The following is a 17,270-nucleotide window of genomic DNA, read 5'->3' on the forward strand; positions in this document are numbered from 1 at the left end:
CCTTCTAGGTCGGATATCTTGTAATAGCCTGTTCCTAAGACTTCTGTTACTTTGTAGGGTCCTTTCCAGTTTGCGGCTAGCTTTCCTTCTCCCGACTTTGTTCCGATGTCATTTCGGATTAAAATTAGGTCGTGAGTGGAGAAGCTTCGTTTTATTACCTTCTGATTGTATCTGAGGGCCGTTCGCCGTTTTAAGGCTTCTTCTCGGATCCGGGCCCTTTCTCGGACCTCGGGGAGGAGGTCGAGTTCTTCCTTTTGTGCCTGCGGGTTACCTTCTTCGTTGTAGAAGATGACTCTGGGTGACCCTTCATCTATTTCGATAGGAATCATTGCCTCCATCCCATAAGCTAGTCGGAATGGCGATTCTCCTGTTGTAGAGTGTGGAGTTGTCCGATATGCCCATAGCACCTGGGGGAGCTCTTCAGCCCATGCCCTTTGGCCTCTTGGAGTCTCCGTTTTAACCCGGCCAAGATGACTTTATTTGCAGCCTCTGCTTGTCCATTGGCTTGTGGGTGCTCGACTGAGGTGAATTGCTGTTTGATTTTTAGTTCGGCCACCAAGTTCTGAAAACTTGTGTCCGTGAACTGTGTTCCATTGTCTGTTGTGATGGAGTAGGGGACTCCGAACCTTGTGACAATATTTTTGTATAGGAATTTGCGACTTTTCTGAGCCATAATGGTGGCTAAGGGTTCAGCTTCGATCCACTTTGTGAAGTAGTCGACCCCTACTATGAGGTATTTGACTTGCCCCGGTCCTGGGGGGAACGGGCCGAGTAGGTCAAGTCCCCATTTTGCGAAGGGCCATGGTGCGGTGATGCTGATGAGGTCTTCGGGTGGTGCTTTGTGGAAGTTGGCGTGTTTTTGGCAGGGGGCATATTTTCACAAACTCCGTTGCGTCTCTTTGCAAAGTTGGCCAGTAGAACCCGGCTCGGACTACTTTCTTGGATAACGCTCGAGCTCCGAGGTGGTTCCCACACATGCCTCCGTGGACTTCTTCGAGGACGCTCTTTGTTTCTGAGGTCGGGACGCACCTAAGGAGGGGGTTTGCGAATCCTCTTCTGTATAATACGTCGTGAATTAGTGTATATTCTGGGCGTCTTTCGTGAGTCTTTTAGCTTCCTTTCTTTCGGTGGGGAGAGTTCCCGACTTCAGGTAGTTGAGTATGGGGGTCATCCATCCTTGCTGTTGGTTGGATATATTTAGCGTTTCTTCTTCTCTTGTCACGGAGGGAGATTGTAAGGTTTCCTGGAGGAGACTTCTGTTGTTGCCTCCGGGCTTGGTGCTGGCGAGCTTTGAGAGGGCGTCTGCCCGGGCGTTTTGTTCCCGCGGTATGTGTTGGATCTGTATTTCTAAAAAGTGGCGTAATTGTGCCTGTGTTTGGTCCAGGTATTTCTTCATAGTTGGGTCTTTGGCCTGGTAGCTTCCATTTACTTGTGATGTGACGACCTGGGAGTCGCTGAAGATCGTGATTTTCTGGGCTCCGACCTCTTCGGCTAGTTTTAGGCCTGCTAGTAGGGCCTCGTATTCGGCTTGGTTGTTCGAAGCCTGGAACTCGAATTTTAGGGATAGTTTTATCCGCGTTCCTTGGTCGCTTTCGAGTATAACCCTTGCTCCACTTCCTGTTTTGTTTGAGGACCCGTCGACATACAGGTTCCATGAGAGTGGGGTTCCAGGGGTCTCAGTGTATTCTGTGACGAAGTCGGCTAGATACTGAGATTTTATGGCAGTCCGGGCTTCATAGTGGAGGTCGAACTCGGACAGTTCCACCGCCCATTGTAGGATTCGTCCCGCCAGGTTCTGTTTTTTGTAGGATGTGTCTCATGGGTTGGTTTGTCCGGACTTTGATGGTGTGGGCTTGAAAGTAGGGACGGAGCCTCCGAGCTGTGAACACTAGGGCGTAGGCGAATTTTTCTATTTTCTGATAGTTTAATTCGGCCCCTTGTAGTGCCTTGCTTACAAAGTATATGGGGTGTTCCTTGGTTATTTTTCGTATTATGCTGAAGCGACTGCTCGATGTCCGACCGAGAGGTATAGTACGAGCTCTTCCCTTTTAAAGGTAGGGTTAGGATTGGTGGCTGCCCGAGGAATTCCTGAATTCTTGAAAGGCTTTTTCGCACTCCGGGGTCCATGAGAAGGGTTTCCCTTTCTTTAGGAGTGAGTAGAGAGGTAGTGACTTTATCGCTGATCCTGCCAAGAATCTTGATAGGGCGGCCAGCCTTCCATTCAGTTGTTGTACTTCTTTGACACACGTCGGGCTTTTCATATTGAGTATTGCTTGGCATTTATCGGGTCGCTTCGATGCCCCTTTGAGTCAGCATGAAGCTAAGAACTTTCCGGCTTCTGCGGCGAAGGTGCACTTTGTCGGGTTAAGTCTCATGTTGTGTTTTCTGAGGTGCCGAAGACGCTGGCGAGGTCGTCAGTAAGTTTCTGTCTTCTTGTGTTTACCAGCATGTCGTCGACGTACACCTCTAGCTGTAGTCCGATGTGCTCTGAGAACACTTTGTTCATTAGCCTCTGGTAGGTTGCCCTGCGTTCTTCAGCCCAAAGGGCATTACTACGTAGCAGTAGTTTGCCCTTGGGGTTATGACGAGGTTTTTTCTTGGTCGGGTCCGTACATCGGGATTTGATTGTATCCCCTTCCCTAATGAACCCTGCATCTAGTAGTGCTTGTACTTGTTTTTATCACTTGCATGCGCTCGGGTCCGAGCTTCCGGCGTCTTTGTTGGACAGGTCGGGATCCCGGGTAAATGCTAGTATGGCACAAGTCGGGGCTTATGCCTGGCATGTCGGAGGCTTTCCAGGCGAAGAGGTCGGAATTCTCTTTTAAGAGGGTGATGAGTTCCTCTTTTAGGCCCGTTTTGAGGTTCGCTCCTATGTTGTTATTTTTTCAGGTGTGTTCCCAATCTGGACTTTTCGGTCTCCCTCTGGTTGTGGTCGAAGATCTTCTCGGACGCACTCGTCCGAGTTCTATCGTGTTGACCTCCTTCCTTTTTAGGCTCAGGCTTCGTTGTAGCATCGTCGCGCTAGTTTTGGTCGCCTTTTAGGGTAGCGATTCCTTTTGCGGTAGGGAACTTCATGCAGAGGTGTGGGGTCGAGACTATAGCTGCCAGTCTGTTTAGGGTTGGTCGCCCAATGAGGGCATTATATGCCGAAGTGACGTCGACCACAATGTAGTCGATGCTTAATGTTTTAGATTGCTCGCCTCTTCCAAAGGTAGTGTGTAGGGATGTATCCTAAGGGATGGATCGGGGTGTCACCTAGCCCAAATAGGTCGGTGGGATAGGCCTTTAGTTCTTTTTCAAGTCCGAGCTTGTCGAATGCCGTTTGAACAGGATACTGCGAGCTTCCCTGGTCAATCAGGGTCGATGTAAGTTGGCGTTTGCTAGGATGGTGACTACCATTGGATCGTCGTGCCGGGATATCCCTTGAGATCTTCTCGGGTAAATGAGATAGTAGGTAACTCGGGCAGGGGGTGTCTTCTCGGACATGATAGACTCTTTGAGGTGTCTTTTTCGCGAGGATCTGGATGTTCCCCGCCTGCAAAAACCTCCATTTATCATGTGAACGTGTCTTTCAGGGGTTCGCGGGGTTTGTTCGGCCCGACCTTCGTTATCTCCCCGCCTTTCTTCCTGGTCTCTTCTCCTTTTTCTGCTATGTATCTGTCGAGTTTTCCTTCTCTGGCAGTTTTTCTATAACTTTTTAGGTCATAGAGTAGTCGTTAGTAGAATGACCGTAGAGCTTGTGATATTCACAGTATTCGGACCGATCTCTTCCCGCTCTCTGAGGTGTCTTTTTCGCGAGGATCTGGATGTTCCCCCGCCTGCAAAACCTCCATTTATCATGTGAACGTGTCTTTCAGGGGTTCGCGGGGTTTGTTCGGCCCGACCTTCGTTATCTCCCCGCCTTCTCTTCCTGGTCTCTTCTCCTTTTCTGCTATGTATCTGTCGAGTTTTCCTTCTCTGGCCAGTTTTCTATAACATTTTTAGGTCATAGCAGTCGTTAGTAGAATGACCGTAGAGCTTGTGATATTCACAGTATTCGGACCGATCTCTTCCCGCTCTCTTGTGTTTTAGAGGTCGGGGCGGTGGGATCTTTTCGGTGTGGCATACTTCTCTGTAGACGTCTACCAGGGAGACTCGGAGGGGGGTGTAGTTGTGGTACTTTCGTGGCTTGTCCGAGTTGGGGTCTTCTTTTTTCTTTTGTTCCTGATCCCGATCTCGGAGTGGGTAGGTTGATTCCTTCCTAGAAGAGTCTCTTAGCTGGGAGGTTTCCTCCATGTTGATATATTTTTCTGCCCGCTCCTGCACCTCGTATAGGGAGGTCGGGTAGCGCTTGGATAGGGATTGGCTAAACGGTCCCTCTTTTAGGCCGTTTGCTAGTCCCATGATGGCCGCTTCAGTGGGTAAGTGTTGTATGTCCAGGCAGGCTTTGTTGAATCGCTCCATGTATTCTCGGAGAGTTTCTTGGTTACCTTGCTTGATCCCGAGTAGACTGGGGGCATGCTTTGTCTTGTCCTTTTGAATAGAGAATCTTGTTAGGAATTTTTGGTTAGGTCTTCGAAGCTGGTGATTGATCTTGGTGGCAGGTTGTCGAACCACTTCATGGCTGACTTGGTGAGAGTGGTGGGGAAGGCTTTGCACCGAATCGCGTCGGAGGCATCAACTAGGTACATTCTGCTTCTGAAGTTGCTGAGGTGGTGACTTGGATCGGTGGTGCCGTCGTAGGGATCCATATCGGGTGGTTTGAAGTTTCGCGGTACCTTCTCCTTCATGATCTCTTGCGTGAAGGGATCATGGTTGCCTTCGGGGGTGGTGTCGCGTTCTGTCCGATCTTTCAGGTTGGCCTCTATTTTCCGCAGTTTTTCTTCTAATTCTCTGCGCTTGCGAGCCTCCCTTCTCAGATCTTGTTTAGTTTCTTTTTGCTTCTTTATGTCCTCTTCGAGTTGTTTCAGTCGGTTTTGTTGTGCCCGGACTGCTTCTAGAATTTCTGAGCTCTTTTCTTTTCGGGATTTTGTGGATCTTTGTTTGGGAGCGATGTCTTTGGGCGATTCTGTTTGTTTCCTCCTGGAGTGCGTGGTGATAGAGGGCTGTCCGGTCGTTCTCCGGTGTCAACTTCCTCCTCTTGTTCTGATGCAGCGTGGTCATTGTTGAGAGGGTCGTCCGCCATGGTAAAGGGATGACTTCCAGGTCCCCGGCAACGGCGCCAATGTTCCGGGGGTTACCTGAAACGTGTAGCTCGGTCGTCTGGAGATGCCCGAGGTGGGGGTCAGGGACCCGAGCTTGATGTGTTGGCGGTTGGTGGTTGTACCTGCAATGACACTCCGATGCTTAAGTTAGCATGGGTCCAAGCAGATATGTGTAGAATGTGGAATGTATGTCATACCTGGGTGCTCCAGTGTATTTATAGTAGTTGGTCGTGATCTTCCCTGGATAAGATATTCTTATCTTATCTTATCTTTTGGGAGTTTTACCTCTATCTTTGCGGAACCGCCTTTCCTAGGCTTTTTCGGCCTTTAGGTTTTGGGCTTCGTTCCTTTTGATGGGCCTTCTTAGCTTTATTTGTCCGAGGTCCGACCTTAGGCGTGGGCCTTGGGATGAGGTCGGACTTTTCATGGATTTTGCCGAGTTGGAGGAGCTCGGTCAGGGTATGAACACTTTCCATTTGTACCCACCAAGTGTTTGACAATTTTTATAAGAAGGAAATCTAGACCACTTTTTCCAATTTCTTATGTCTACTACTCTATTTTTCTTAGTTTTCTTGTCAATCTTACTCTTATGTCTCTTTTATGTTCATGATGAACCCATGCTGGATTTGGATTTTCTTTTAATGAGATTTGATATTTGATGTTTCTTTATTGATGATTTGAGTTGTTGATTTACCTTTCTTGCAATTGGTAGTTGGTAGATTTTACTATTTCTTGCACTTTTATCATGCTTTCTATTTGTACCCACCAAGTGTTTGACAAAACGCTCGGTTGGACTTTAGAGTAGATTTTGAGCATTCTTGGCTTGGAAAGAATAATTAGGCAATCTTGAGTCATAAAAAACCCAACTCATGTTGGTGATCTAGAGTTGTTAGCTAATATTGTTTCCATTGACGCTAATCTTTTGCTAATTTAATTAGTAAGTTGATTAGGACTTTTGGATTGAGATTAGCTAGTCTTATTAGACTTTCTCTCATGGAAGATAATATGATACCTTCTTCTAATGTTGGAGATTAAGTAATGAGATAAATACTTGTTTATATTTGTGACATGATTAATTAGTCTTGTTTGACATTCTCCCTATGTGAAGATGACATGATACCTTCTTCCATTTGTTGGAGTTGACTAAATAAGATGAATTAATCAATGCATGACTAGGATAGAAAGCCTATGATCTCAACCCTTGCCATGAATGTCTCTCTTTATTACTTGCTTTCTTTAATTGCTTACTTGATTTACTTTTCTTGCCCATTTAATTTCTTGCCCCCAACATCAAATCAAAACCCCCTTGTCCCCTCATAGCCAATAATCATACACTTCATTGCAATTCCTCGTGAGACGACCCGGAGTCCAAATACTTCGGTTAATTCTTATTGGGGTTTGTACTTGTGACAACTCAAATTTTTTATGTAAGAATTCTTTGATGGTTTGGAGCTATGCTTACAACGAAGTAGTTCTTGTTTCTATAAGAAGGAAATCTAGACCATCGAGCAAAGCTCAATCATCAAAATGAAATCAGTCATCCGACCACTCGGCATTTTTGGGTAACAAGTTTCTAATCCCAACACTTTTGCATTTCATTTTAGGATTTTTAGTTGCATTTTCTTGTTTTGCATATGTATATATTATGCTTAGTCAAAATCATGATATTTTCCAAGAGTTTTATCTATAGGGCACCCCAATTGATTGAAAAAAATTTTTTTTTTAGAACTTGCTTGAATTATACAATTGTGGATCATGTTTTTGAGCTAAGAACACAAGCATGTGAGATTTGAGCCTAATTGTGTGGTTACATCATATAGCCACTTATTTTCATTCTTGTGTGCATTATTCTCTTTCTACGATTGTAATCTTTGATTTGTTTGATTCTATATGTCCATTATTTTGTGTATACATGCACTTATATGATTGAGGTCATCGTTTCAATTAGCTCACTTACCCAAATAGCCTACCTTTTATCTTCCATTGTTAACCAACTTTGAGCCTATGCTAAACCTACTTGTTCTTAATTTTAGCACATTACAAGCCTTAAATGAAAAACAATAAATGTCCCTTGTTTGGATCTTTGATTAGCTTAGGCTAGTGAGAGTGTTCATCATGTAAGTTTGGGAAAGTTGGGAACATTGGTTGGGATAAAAGTGTATTTTTGTATTTTTGTCAATATTTTGGGAAATTGGGTACATACTCATGCATTGAATGTAAAACCATATGTATTGATACTTTTGTATATACTTTATTGCAAAAAAAATATATAATACAAAATAAAGAAAAAATATATATATATAAAAATAGAAAAAGAAAGAAAAAGACAAGCAATAAAAAGGGGACAAAAATGCCCCAAAGCAAGGTTCAATAAAAGTCAATGCATATGTGTGGTGATCAAAAATCAAATGCATGAGTGTGTGAAAAAGTGAAAAATGGGTAGTTAGGTTAGCTTTGAATTGTATAGGGTTGTCATAGATTAGGTGGGAAGTTTAAGTTAATCAAACATTCAAACTTCTAGCTCACTTGACTATATGCATCCTTACCTTGACCCTAGCCCCATTACAACCTATGGGAAAGCCCTCATGATATTTGTATGCATGCATGAAATCATTGTTGATTGTTAGATAAAAAATAAATCTTGGAAAGCATGATTAGGGGAGAATTGAGTGAATCAACCCTATACACTTGAGTGCCTAGAGCGAATACACATCCGGTGAGGGTTCGATCGCTCAATTACATGTCTCCACCCATGATCATCTTTTCTTGCAAGTTTGTAAAAATCTTTCAATGATTCAATTCAATTGTGAGTTGATTTGATTACTATTGCCTTAGCCCTTGTGCTTGTATACGTATTCTTGGAAATTGACTTGTTTTGACCAAATGGATGCATTCATGTAGATAGATTGTATATAGATAGGTTGCATGTTGTTAGTTTGTATTGAATAAATGTGATACCCCTTGCCTCTTTCTTGATTTTAGCATGAGGACATGCTTAGTTTAAGTGTGGGGAGATTTGATAAACCCCAATTTCGTAGTTTATCTTGTGCTTAATTTGGGGGGATTTTATCACTTTTTTCCACATTTATTCAATGAAATAGCATGGTTTTGTAATTCTCCCTTGATTTGTGCTTAAGTGTAAAAACATACTTTTTAGGCCTAAAATTGGTGATTTTAATTCACATTAAATTCCATTCGATGCCTTGATGTGTTTGTTGAGTGATTTCAGGTTCATAATGCAAGTATTGGATGGAAGAAGTGAGGAGAAAAGCATGCAAATAGGAGAACTCATGAAGAAATGAAGGAACCGTAAAGCTGTCAAGCCTGACCTCTTCACACTCAAATGACCATAACTTGAGCTACAGAGGTCCAAATGAGGCAATTGTAGTTGCGTTGGAAAGCTAATATCTAGGGCTTCAAAATGATATAAAATTTGCCATAGTTTCCTGACGTATAAGGGCGCGCACGCGCACTTTGCGCGGACGTGTTGATGCAGCACGTGATTCACTAAGAAGCAACTCGTAGAGAGAGAACCTTCCTCTTCTCTCTATAATTAAATTAGGTTAATCCATTTTAGATCTAGGCATGATTTCATCTTGTTTCCTTTCCAATTTCTTGTGTCTACTACTCTATTTTTCTTAGTTCCCTTGTCAATCTTACTCTTATGTCTCTTTTATATTCATGATGAACCCATGTTGGATTTGAATTTTCTTTTAATGATTTTTGATATTTGATGTTTCTTTATTGATGATTTGAGTTGTTGATTTACCTTTCTTGCAATTGGTAGTTGGTAGATTTTACTATTTCTTACACTTTTATCATGCTTTCCATTTGTACCCACCAAGTGTTTGACAAAATGCTTGATTGGGCTTTAGAGTAGATTTTGAGCATTCTTGGCTTAGAAAGAGTAATTAGGCAATCTTGAGTCATAAAAAACCCAACTCATGTTGGTGATCTAGAGTTGTTAGCTAATATTGTTTCCATTGTCGCTAATCTTTTGATAATTTAATTAGTAAGTTGATTAGGACTTTTGGATTGAGATTAGCTAGTCTTATTAGACTTTTTCTCATGGAAGATAATATGATACCTTCTTCTAATGTTGGAGATGACGTAATGAGATAAATTCTTGTTTATATTTGTGACATGATTAATTAGTCTTGTTTGACATTCTCCTTATGTGAAGATGACATGATACCTTCTTCCGTTTGTTGGAGTTAACTAAATAAGATGAATTAATCAATGCATGACTAGGATAGAAAGCCTATGATCTCAACCCTTGTCATGAATGTCTCTCTTTATTACTTGCTTTCTTTAATTGCTTACTTGATTTACTTTTCTTGCCCATTTAATTTCTTGCCCCTAACATCAAATCAAAACCCTTGTCCCCTCATAGCCAATAATCATACACTTCATTGTAATTCCTTGTGAGACGACCCAGAGTCCAAATACTCCGGTTAATTCTTATTGGGGTTTGTACTTGTGACAACTCAAATTTTTTATGTGAGAATTGTTTGATGGTTTGGAGCTATGCTTACAACGAAGTAGTTCTTATTTCTATAAGAAGGAAATCTAGACCATTGAGCAAAGCTTAGTTCATCAAAATGAATTTTTGGCGCCGTTGTCGGGGAATGGTTGCAACATATGCCTTAATATTGGTTGTGTGAATATGTGAATAGTATAGATAGCTTGTTTGTTTTGTTTGTTTTCAATACTTAGATATAGTTTAGCTTCTTTTATTTTTGTGCTATGACTCTCAAGTGTGATGACTCGGTCCCAACTGAATTCTAGCTTAGCCAATTTTGATCCTGAAATCGAAAGGACTGTTACACACTCGGCAAGCTAGACGATGGTTGAACTATACGCCTAGTACTTCGGTCTCCCTTGAGGAACATACCAAATCACTAGACGGTACCGAGAGTGACATAGAGTCCGCTACTTCCTATTCTTCTGTTGGTATTACTAATACATCTTTGCATTCTACAGGTGAACCACACATGGCGGAACCACGCCGGATCACTTTACATGAGCAAGGAGCTCCAGATATTGTGCTTCAACCACTGCAAGCAAGGTATCCCAACCTTGATCTGAACTTTGAATTGAAGAGTGGCTTGATAAATCTATTACCTAAGTATCATGGGTTACCGAGTCAAGACCCCATCTGACATCTAAAGGATTTTCAAGTTGCTTGTTCTACTACTAGAATGCATGGAGCCGATGAGGTGGCTATCATGGTCTTTGCTTTCCCTTTCTCCCTTGAAGCGCAAGCAAAGACATGGTTCTATTCGCTACTAAATGAGATTGCTTCCAATTGGAATTTCTTGAGAAGAGAGTTCTTAAACAAATTCTTTCCACCAGAGAAGACCGACTACATCCGGAAAGAGATTTCGGGCATAATGCAAAGAGATCAAGAGAGTTTGTATGAGTATTGGTCTAGATTCAAGAGGTTACTAGAGTCTTGTCCACACCATGGAATGAACACTCACTTGCTCATTAGCTACTTCACCGGAGGTCTTTGTATGGAAGATAGAAGATTGCTCACCGCTTCTAGCGGTGGTTCCCTTTCGAAAAACAAGATGGAGGGAGAAGCTTGGAGTTTGATAGAGGATGTTGCCGAAGCTACGTAACACACAAGAGTGAGAAGTAACCATCTCAAGGGTGTGGTAGAACCATCCCTCTCCGAAGCAAGCCTAACCAAAGCACTTGGGGATATGACCACCATTCTCACCCAAATACAAAAGGATCAAAAGGAGTTCTACTCCATCTAAGCCGTCCAAGCCCCACCTCCAGTTGCTGCGTGTTCTACTCCCGCTTCCATTTTTGCTTGTGATGATTCATCCCGAACAATAGAAAACAGGATAGTAAGAAAAGTGAATGTGCAAGCAAGGAAGTGTAAATTGTTGGGATGAGGTAAATCACTAGAATTGAGTGAGTGAATTAGTGTGATATTGATGAAAAATAGGTGTGTGGGTCCTAACTTGCATGCGGTTTTAGAACTCACACCCTAGTAATTAAAACCATGTCACAATTATACAAAAGAGGTATGCACTTCACTCATTCTAGTGTGCTTGAAGTACTGCAAAAGACTTCTAGGTTAAGTCAACCAAACAAGTAGTGAAGAGGCATGAAAGCATTCAAGCAATTAATCAAGCAATTGTGAAATCGGATAATGCATGGACATTGATTGATGTGTAGGTAGACTTAGTGAACAAAATGGTATATGAAACTCACACAACAATCAGTGACACATATTAAAGTTGTTGCAACACCTAAGTGACATAGAGGTGAAACACATGGATGCTATGGAACTTAGGAAAAAGAGGATAGAAGTGAAAATCAATCACATAGTGAGCATGGTCCACAAAGCTTTACAAAGCTAAAAAAATATGTCACTAGGTAAGCTTTTGATCTAATTTCACAACTCTACAATCTCAATGCATTAAATAAGTGATGTGAATAAGGGTAAACCATAAACAAGCATCACCTAAAAAAATGCAATGATAATATACAATTGCCCATCAATGGATGATGAATGCATGGTGGCCAAAACATGCAATTCAAAGACTTAAGAAGCTTAAAGGCAATGTCACATGTACTTGGTGTTCACAAATGTTAAACATGAAAACTCAAAACCAAGTGACAAAATATAACTTCAACAAAGAAATCCAACAATGAAAATTAAAAATAATGATGTTAAAATAACATCTCATCAATAATCAGCAGCAAGAAATAGTAAACAATATTAATAATGCAACACTTATAAAGAACAATAGAAAACAAAAATTAAACTAACTAGCTAACTAAAAGAAGTGGTTATGGATGGTGTTTGGTAGTGTTGGATGATGATTGAAGGGTGGAAAGAGAAGAGAAGAAGGAAAGAAATGGAAGGAGGAGAAGAAAGAAGGTGGGTGAAATAGGGTAATCCACGCGTGCGCGCAACTGGTGCATGCACGTGGATTGGTTGAATGGCATCGACGCGTACGCGTGCGCGTGGGTGGGTTATTTGGACAACGACGCGTGCGCGTGCTTGATGCGTGCGCGTGGGTCCTGGCACAAGGTTGGCACGAGGTGGGCACAACTCTCGGAAAAATATATGGAAGGGTGAAACTTTCAATCCATGCGTACGCGTACATGGCACGTCCGCGTGGATGGTCGAAAATGCTTGAGGCGCGCGTACGCGTGGAGTGCGCGTGCGCGTGGATAGTGCTCTGTTTTTCAAAATTTTTCATGTTTTTGCACCAAACCAAGCATTCCAAACCTCCAAACAACTACCAAAACATCATAAGACCTTATTTAACATACTAGACTCCCAAATAAACATATCTAACCAAACAAAACATAAAATTAAACTAATTATTAGCAATATTTACAAAAAGGAAAAAGGAAAGATGTTACCATGGTGGGGTGTCTCCCACCTAGCACTTTTGTTTATTGTCCTTAAGTTGGACTTATGGGGAGCTATCCATCAAGGTGGCTTGTGCTTGTACTCATCCTGGAACTTCCACCAATGCTTGGACTTCCAATAAGCTCCATCATTCAAGATCAATATCTTCAAGCTTTGATGGAGTTCTTCACAAACCATGGGCTCCCAAAGTTGATTCTCCTTGTGTGATCCGGGATCCCACAGCTTGTTTTCACACCCGTCCTTGAGTTGATCATGGTGATTTCCTCCGGGTGGCAAGAGAGATGAATTCTCATGGAGGCATGAAACTACCCTCCTAGACCCCTCTAGTCGAACACTACTCCAACCTTTATATCCCATGTTTGAAGCATCAACCATAATGAGCCTTGATTTGCAACGCCAACCACAAAACCTTTTTTGCTTACGCTTCATCCCACAAAGTTCCCTAAGTTGGCCATCCGTTTCAAGCAAACCATATTCAAGTTGGAAGATAGAGCTAATAGAAATGAATTTCACTCACTCAAATGAGGGAGTAGACGGCAACCTAGGCAAAGACAATTCCAAGGGTCTTGACAAAGCGTATTCAATTCCCATCCTCCTTTTTCTAAGGATCTCCACCTCTTCACAAGTTTTCTTAATTTCAATCCTTTGTTCATCAATTCTATCTAAGCCTTTTCCCTTACTTAAATCATAAATGGGAGACAATTTTACCTCCACACTACCTTCAAATTCACCGAAAGAATGTTCTTCATGCTCAAAGGATTCTTTACCACCAAGACTTGACGCTTGATCTTCAATTCCAAGGGAACTCAATTCTTGTTCTATCCCATCCAAGTCTTCATATGGAATATGCCTTCGAAGTTGTGCACATTCCTCCTTAGCATCAAACTCAATCTTCTTGGAGGGGTTTTCTTCAACTCTATGTTCCCATGGAGGTTTCGCATCTTCTAAGTCTTCAACCACTTCTTCCTTGTCTCTGATGATCATAGGCTTCTCCAATTGTTCTAACACAAAATTACATTCCTCCTTATCCACCGGAGTTTTCAGTCTCTCCTTCATGCTATGTTCTCCATTAGATTCTCCACATGTAGTCATGGGAGTTCCTTGAGTGCTCAAATATTGGGAGGCTAATTGATTTGTTACCGCATTTAGGGCGGCCATGAAATTTTGTGCATTCCTTTTCATCTCTTCTTGTCCTTGAGCAAGAACATCAAGGATGGCATCATTGGAGATTGGAATGGATAGAAGGGCTCATTGTCTTGGAGAAAGGGTTCATAATAGGAAGGTGGTTCTTCTAGATAAGGGTATGGTGGTGTATATTGAGGTGGTTCCTGGGAGTAGTAATTTTGGAATTGTGGTTCTATGTATGGCTCATATGGTTCAAAAGGAGGTTGGTATGGTAGGTAAGGATCATGGTCAAAGAGCAGAACTCAACCTTATGGTCTTGGGTATTTCTTCTCTATTTCAAATCCTATCGCAGTCGGACAGTTTCGACTCATATTGGGTGTTGGTTGTGGAGCATTAGGACATTGTTAGCTTTTCTAGATTAGACGCTGTTTGTAGTGAACGAGTGTATGTTCGCAGTAGCTTTGAATTTGAGCAAAAAAGTGGTTGCTCCAGTGGCTACCGCACAGCTCACTAAGACAAGTAAGAAACTAACTGTAAGAACCAAAAATAATTAACCGATTAATTAACGTAAAATAATAATAATAAATTAATTGTCCAAAAATAGGTCAAAAATTTAGAATTCTTAATTTTAAAATTTGGATGTGAGATATGACTTCAGTAGAATTTTTCGAGTTGGAAAATGTAATTTTCTGCGAAAAATTGCGTAAAAATGCGTACCGATAAATTAGCCAGCAGTACCGGCTTAAGTCTGTCTGGTATTGTATAAGAGTAAAAACTGTAGAAAAATTTAAGAAAATAATTAAAGTTCAAAACCGGGCGCTAATTCTAAAGATTTGGTCCAAAGTTAGGCCAAATGGGCCAAAAATGCTAAGGGGTTGGACCGGACCTAAGTTGAGCCCAAGCCTAACATATATAAAGTCATTTAAGTGGCTATTTCAGCCACTTTCAACACAACACAGCAGCAGCAATGTGAATTAGAGAAGAGAGGTGAGGGTTGCAAGAAAACACTATAAACATCCATCTTCTTTTGCTTATAACTTAAGCTACGGTGTTCTGATTTTCGTCTCGTTTACGGCTACGCGAAGTTTTCGCCGAGTCTGTCATTTCTCACTTTGTATTGTTGGTAGGATTTCGAAATTCACACTCAATTCTTCAGCCCTTAAGAATTTTGAAATTAAGGTTTTGGTTTTGAGTAGATTTTTGTGATTTAGTTGTTTATGTAAACTCCGAGTAATTAGTAAATAACTAACAAATAAATTATTTATCAATCAAAGTAATTAGAAAATGAGATTTGATAGTTAATGTAATAAAGATAATTAAAATAAGAATTTTGACATTAATTTTGAAGAATTTTGTCAAAGATTGGGCCGAACGGGTCGAATTGGGCTCAAATTAGGCCCAAGGCCCAACCCAATTCCTCAATATAGATGAGCTTCAGCTCATCTCCTTCTTTCTTCATTTGAAGAACGCTGAAAAACACAGTCAAGGCAGAGGAGAAGTCTGTAAACCTTTGGTCTTGATTACATCTTCCATAACTTCTCGCTCCGAGCTCCGATCGCCGCACTATTTACGGCCATGCGACCACAGCGTTGAGCTCTACAAAGCCCAATGGTCAATTGGTAAGGAAGTCTCATTTTTAATCTCAGTTCTTCTTTCCCTAATTTTTAAAAATAGATGAATTTGGATGTTGAGAATTTGTTGATTTTTAATGATTAGGATCAAACTAACTTAGCGAACTTACCAGGTTTTGACCTAATTCCCTATTGGTAAGGTAAAGAACGTTTAACCCGTTTCAAGTTATCTAATTAGTAAACTCTATGGTAATTTTAATGTTATTTTGTGAAATTATTTTGGATTGTGTATTTTGAAAACAAATTGGTGGAGTTGGATACTTGATATTAGATTTTGGGGAGCCGGAGACCCGTCTGGTGTGACCTTAGAAGCTTGGGTCTTGTGGAACGGTGGTTATTTGTGACGTTCTATGTTTTATGAGGAATCGGCCAAGGTATGGTTTTAGTTTCTTGTATATAATATACAATGTCTTGTGAAAAACTTAGGCTAGATGACTTAGGATAAGTTGAATCATGACTTTGGAACATGTTTAGTAATTTTAGTAGACATTAAATGGATATTTGATAATGTTTGATGAGATTAATGATTTATGATGAGAATGTGGGTTTTGTTGATGAAAAATGATTGAAGAATGATGTCTTGGTTGATGATAAATGGTAATGATGACTAAGGATATATGAGTGTTGAATAATTGGTAATTGTATTGGTATAACTGAGAATCTTGGATTGAAATAATTTGCCTTGAGGTGAAGTTAGTTGTGGTAGAAGGTGGAGGTTGTAATGCTGAATTGGTGTGTTGTGGTGTTGTTTATATGTATAGAAAGTTGATATTGAGTTTGATTTTTTGTGGAAATAGAGGTTTGTGAACTTTTATGAAAATCTTATTTTTGGCTGAACTTCGGCGAACCATAACTCGGCTTCTGGACCCCCAAATTGTTTCAAATATATTTTATATGAAAATTGGGTCCGTGAAGTTTACACCGTTTGAAGAATGGATGAAAAATGTTTTAAAACGAGGGAATTATGTGCGTTGGAAGTTCAAAATGTAAAGTTAAAATTCTGCAGTAGACTTGGCCATTTTTTTACTAATCTGCACTGTATGCGTACGCAAACCACTCCATACATGAAGGGTCATCTCAGTCTGGCATGTATGTGTATGCGGACGAGGCAATGCGTACACATAATGGGCAAAATTACACGTATGCGTATGCATACACATGACATGCGTACGCATAGCCCTGTTTTTTAGCAAACGAACATTTTGTGTTTCAAACCCAATTTTGAATCTCTAAACTTCTATTTTCATTCTTTTAACCTTAGATATTAGTAGTAAGCCTATTAATAGGTTGAAGCTTGGAAAAATGTGGTAACTTGGAGATGAAGAAATATTTTTAAAAGGTATAATGGTGGTTGAATTTGAATGAATTAAACGAGATAGAGGTGACCGGGTAAGAGGTGGTGGCAATGACCACTGGCTTTGGGTATATGTTAAAGAAGTATAGAAATGTTGAGAATGTATGGAAAATGAATTAATTAATGAATTGAGGTCATAAAGTAAATGAACCTGAATTTGATTGTGTTATACCTCCGGGTAAGATGCAGTGGTGTTAACCATTTGCTCCGGGTAAGAGGCGAGAAGGCTGTGTAAGATGCAGTGATGTTATCCACTTGCTCCGGAAAGGAGTCAATGAGCCGGGTAAGATGCAGTTGTGTTATCCACTTGCTCCAACAAAGTTCAAGGCTTCAGATAAAATGCAAGGGCTATGTTCTGTTGCTGCTTGTTCTGGGTCGAGAATTATAACACCACCTGGATAAGAGGAAGGGTGAAGTTGTCCTCTGCTCCGGTTACGCGGGTAAGATGCAAGGGTTGAGGCGTTGTCCCACTTGCTTCGTGTTTGGTGTTCTGTCCACGGTTAGCTACCAGGACACATTGGGCTAGCTAAGTAAACTACAATTGATATCAACAGCCATAGGGCAGGTGTTCCGAG

The sequence above is a fragment of the Arachis stenosperma genome, chromosome 1 (assembly GCF_014773155.1).
Source record: "Arachis stenosperma cultivar V10309 chromosome 1, arast.V10309.gnm1.PFL2, whole genome shotgun sequence".
Taxonomy (NCBI): domain Eukaryota; kingdom Viridiplantae; phylum Streptophyta; class Magnoliopsida; order Fabales; family Fabaceae; genus Arachis; species Arachis stenosperma.